We start from the raw sequence: 5566 nt of genomic DNA, 5'->3' as shown, positions 1-5566 counted from the left end.
CAAGAGAAATATCATATGTCCATGATGGGTGAACTGGAGTTCTTTCTGGGTCTCCAAATTCGTCAACAATGCAATGGTATCTTCATATATCAAGAAAAATATCTCAAAGATTGTCTGAAGAAGTTTGGAATGCAACACTGCAAAGGATACACGACGCCAATGCCAACCAAAAGTCATCTGGGTCCCGACGACAATGGTAAAGAGTTCGACCAAAAGGTATACCGCTCCATGATTGGTTCTTTGCTTTATTTATGTGCATCTAGGCCAGATATAATGCTTAGTGTTTGCATGTGTGCCCGATTCCAAGCGGTACCAAAGGAATCGCATCACTTAGCTGTGAAGAGAATTCTTCGATACTTGGCTTACACCCCAACACTAGGATTATGGTATCCAAAGGGCTCAGAGTTTGATCTAGTTGGATTCTCAGATGCTGATTATGATGGTGCACAAGGTTGATCGCAAGTCCACATCAGGCACATGTCACTTTCTGGGACAATCACTTGTCTGTTAGTCTTCAAAGAAGCAGAACTATGTATCTCTCTCCACTGCTGAATCCGAATACATTGTTGTTGGATCTTGCTGTGCTCAGCTTCTCTGGATGAAGCAAACTCTCAAGGACTATGGTATACACCTGGAGAATGTGCCTCTCTACTGCAATAATGAGAGTTCCATCAAGATTGCCAACAACCCAGTTCAGCATTCGAAGACAAAGCACATTGAGATTCGTCATCACTTTCTCAGATATCATGTTATGAAGGAAGATATTGATATCATTCACGTCAACACTGAAGATCAATTGGCTGATATCTTCACAAAGCCCTTGGATGAGAAAAGGTTTTGCAAGTTGCGGTGTGAGCTAAATATCTTGGAATCCTCAAATGTACTGTGAATGGGACACACAACTTAACACGTATGCATTTTGATGACTTAGATGTGCAACACACAAAGTAACGTATATCTTCAATCAATGAAGACATACACTCTAAGTGTGAATAATTAATGCGGAATTTGACTTCGGGGCACCACGATAATTGTGCGCCGTGTCTGGGTCTAATACTTTCTATACGGTGGGTAACTCCACCACCAAACTTTTGTTTGAAGTGTTTCTCTTGGCGTTATGTTTGCAAAGTCTTCATAATTGATTTGTCTTCATCCCTGGCCTGTATTCAAGTTTATCTTCATCTGGTTGATTTGGCCTTAAACTAATTATATACTACTTGTGTTCTGTCCTCTACAGCATTCACTTATAGCTATGACTTCTTGTTGAATCTTTTGATCTAAGTGAATCTGATCGGACCCTAACCTATCTATGCTTCTACCTCAACTCTATCTATCCAAATCATATGCATTCTATTGAAAACAGTCAATTGTCTTCACTGAACCTTGTCAGCTGAAGTCAATCAGACAAACATTTATATCTGTTTTTAATGTCATATCCTTTTGCGTGAAAACCGGAGAATTTGGAACGACCACCCCGACAATCCAGGAGTGTGTGGGAACATGGAACAACTACCAAGGTGTTGCATGATTGCCACGTACCCTTCAGATGCGAATCATGAGGGGCACCTACGTAATTGCACTGTGCCGTCTCTTTCCTTATATATATACCCATCTCATCTCGGTCAAAAATTCTTCTTCCACCTCGCCACCTCCCGAAAACCCTAGCGCCACCGCTAGCTCTCGACGACGCCGGTGACGAAGCGCTTAGCTGCCATGACTTCTCCGACGCCGTCCTCACGCCGGCCGCGGACCTCGTACTCTTCGCCGTCGCCGTAGGTGTCCTCCGTCGCCAAGTTAGGGCACGGAAGATCGAGCTGCTCGACCTCTAACTTCGCTCCGTCTAGCAGCTCCTCGTGTGGTAATTAAAATTCGCTTTTTACCATCTTTTCGATCTGATAGATTCATCCTTCTTTACAGAAAGTAGTTTTTAGATCTCCAAAGTTGAATCTATCTCTTTCTGCATCTCATACTATGCCTAGTCTGTTCACTTATGCTTCTTTACAAGTTAGATTCCTCGCTTGTACTTATTCTTGGATTCGTACAAATCTGGAACCAACTCTCATCAAATAAGTGAATGTCTTTGCATTATGAGGTCAATGTCTTCAAACTGATTTATCTTCAAAAATCTTCTGAGAATGCATATGACCTCTTCCCCTTCCCTCGCACCTCTAATGCTGTCACAGGTACATGTCCGTGGGAGAATCCCTTGGTTCTCATAGTCTGCATTCATTTGCAAAGTTCTTACAGAATCATATAAATTCTCCAGAAGCAAGTTCTTGTCTGACGAGCCGTAAGAAGCCTTTGCAAGTTCTGAAGCCTTTCAGGTTAAGCTTCATGGCTACTGAGAAACCAGCAAGAAAGGGTGGCAGAAAGCATCGTGGGAACACTTCCAAGGATTTGCCTCCCGATTTGCATGAGTTGTACAAAACAGACCCAGAGGAAACCTATACTGAATGCAAGAATCGAATCCAATGGATTCGAAGATACTGGACTGAGGAATGGTTCAAGTACCGTTTTGTCACTCAAGAATATGCTGAGAAGAATGCCATCAAGCGACCCTGGGGAGATATACTGTACAAGAATCTTCAACCCAGGTCCCAGACTGAAGCCATTGAGCAAGGCTTCTATCCGTGCATGGTTTGCGGACCGCAGCCAGAGAATGCTGACCCCTCCTCTCTGTTGTGGTGTCGCGAAGACAATCTATTCAAGCACAACTACTAGTTCGCCAAAGATTCTGCTGTGAAGAACAAGAAGGCATTCGGACTTGACTTCAACCCTGGTCCGTCCTCTCCACGGGAAGATGGCACCCGTGAAGCTAATGAAAACAGGATTGGCCCCTTCTACAACTTCGAAGGCCTCCTCGCGCACATCACCGTTCAAGGTGCGAACGTGGATCATACTGATGATGATGCTGACACCGATGATGCACCAGCTCCTCCTCAGTCGCAGAAGCAGAAGAAAGCTAAGGCTTCCAAACCAACTGCTACACCAAAGTCTTATCGAGTGAAGCCATTGGCAACTGCCCCTCCTGCTCCAAGTAACACCTCTGAAGATCAATCTCGTGTCTCCAAACGGACCGAGAAGCCTCAGAAGAAAACTACTCAGAGGGCAAGTCAAGCATTGACACCAGCTGCCGTTCTAAGGAACGAATCTGAAGCTATTGATCTGTCTTCTGATGACGAATTTGGTGAGGATGCTCTTGAATAGCTGATAAAGAGCAAGCAAGAGGCGGAGATCTTTAATGATCTGCCCCTCTTCAACGTAACAGTCCTGGACAACTTCATTGATGAATGGTTTGACAACCCAGAACTCAGCTTTGATGATCTTCAGCTTCCGATTGGCATCAGCGTCGCCTTCCAAGGCGACATTGCTCCTGAGCTGGCTCTGGCTCAAAAGATTGTCGAACTCAAAAACAAAATTGATTTTGAGAAGGAGCAGTTCAAGAAGCATGTGGCCAAGCTCAGTGTGGCTGATGTTCAGAAATTCAAACTCATGCTGAATGACCTCAAGGAAGCTTTTCGCAAGAAGCATGAAGAAGCCAAAGGCTCAAGAGAATGCATGAAGAATCTTGCTACCAAGTGTGTTCAAGCGTACAATGAAGCAGAAAAGCGCAAGGCTCTTGGGCGTCCAGGCATTGACCCCAAGATGGCTGCCAAGAAGAAGTCTATTGTGGCCCCAACTGAAGCTCCATGGCGGGAAGAACCTCGCATTGTCTTCCCAGCCAGCATGACAGGCTCGAAGCCTAAGGCCCCCAGAGCAACTTCAGAATAGAAGAAAACCAAGGTAGCTGAAGCCGAAGCTAGAAAGCGCAAAACCAAGAACACCACAGATGATGCACCACCCCTCAAGAAGAGGAAGACCAAGAAGAGAGATCGGGCTGCTCCCAAAGAGCCCCTTGTTGTCGAACCCATTGCCTTTGCTCCCCCTCCATCTGAAAATCAAGAGCGTCAGTTGATTGTTCATGAGCCTGCTTCCACAAAGGCTCCTGAAGCTCAGGAAGTTCCAGTCGTTGACCCCATCGCGACTGAAGACATTGGTCCTCACGACAATGTAGAAGATGATGAAGTCCTTCCTCAGATCTAGCGCCCCACAGTACCATCGCCTGTTCACACGAACAGCGAACCCATCAGCATTGGTCGTCCTTTGATGCCAATCACACAGGATGCCTCATGGGATGATCGCCCCCAACCAGCTACCCCAGTTCAAGATTCACAAAGTACACCTCGTCCTTCACCAACACAAGGTACCAGTCCAATTGTCAATGTCGGCGTTCTGGGAACGGGGGTACCCAGACTTGCCTGCCTGCAGCCTGTGGCGTGGCTCAAGGAGTGGCCCAGTACGGCCTATCTTCATCAACACAAGCTCAAGACCCTCGCGAGGGGCCAAGCCTCGTGGGGTGGACAACGGGAAGCTTCCTCAGACACGGCCTCGTCAGGCTGGCTCGCGAGGAGGCAGAGAGATCAAGGCGGGGTACCTCACGAGGTGCCCGTGATGCAAGCCATGACGACCAAAGCCAGGCGGGCGCCGGCCTGCGAAGAGTCCTTGTTTCCTCTTTGGTGCAAAGGGAGCAAGCGCAAGCAAGAGTATCAAGCAAAGGCAACCATTTCGGTGCAACAAGACCAAGACCAGCAGAACGACAGGATGGAGGTCGTCATGGAGCCCAAGCCAGCATCATCGTCAGAGTCTTTGGCAGACAAGGACCGACTTTAGTCAGGATAAGTGTACTAGATGTTCCCCTTCAAAATGGCCAATTGTTGGCGCCCTTCCTGCTCAATATTTGGGAAGAGGACCAGGGCCTTGCTCTATAAATAAGACTAGCCACCACGAGAGTAGGGGAGAGGAATCAGTCCAGCGGCATCTAGATATCCACCACCACAAGAACCCCTCCCCTCGCGAGGCAGTTCTTCCTTGTATTGTTCATCATCGGCCCCTGAGGCAATCCAGCACACCACAAACTAGAGTAGGGTATTACACCACAATGGTGGCCCGAACTAGTATAAACCTCGTGTCCCTTGTGTTGTTCTTCGTGTCGTTTAGATCTTTGCGAGGCGACGAGACATGGGTAGGTAGGAGGTGTGATCTCCGCGTGCACCCGAGGGTTCGAACCTAGTGGGTCTGCCGGAACCCGAAATCCGACATTTGGTGCGCCAGGTAGGGGTTCACCGGAATCCGCCTTCCACCGCCCTGTTTTTCGCTGCCCTCGCATCCATGTCAGACGCTCGTCGAGCCCGCGCCGAGCGCACGGCCGCCCTTGCTACTCATGTCGCCCAGACGGCCACCGTCGGCAGGTGCCGCCGCCGTTCCACGTCGCCCGCCGTCAACGCCGCCACCGGCCCGGTGGGAAACGAGCAGCAGGCGTTGTCTCTGCATCCTTCGATGCAGCGAGAAGGCCGCACCGCCACCCTGTCGCTGACTCCAGCCGGTTCCTCGTCCCACGCCCGTCGCGCTCCTGCGGACGTGCATGCCGCGCTGCTCCTGGCGCGGGAACTCCTGCACTACCATCCCGTCGATGACCTCTACAACGAGTGGCTCACCCGCATCATCGAGCTCATCAGCACCGTTGGGG

Source organism: Triticum dicoccoides, chromosome 2B (assembly GCF_002162155.2).
Source record: "Triticum dicoccoides isolate Atlit2015 ecotype Zavitan chromosome 2B, WEW_v2.0, whole genome shotgun sequence".
NCBI classification, from domain to species: Eukaryota; Viridiplantae; Streptophyta; class Magnoliopsida; order Poales; family Poaceae; genus Triticum; species Triticum dicoccoides.
The sequence above is the reverse complement of the archived record's forward strand: the minus strand, read 5'-3'. Positions refer to the sequence as shown.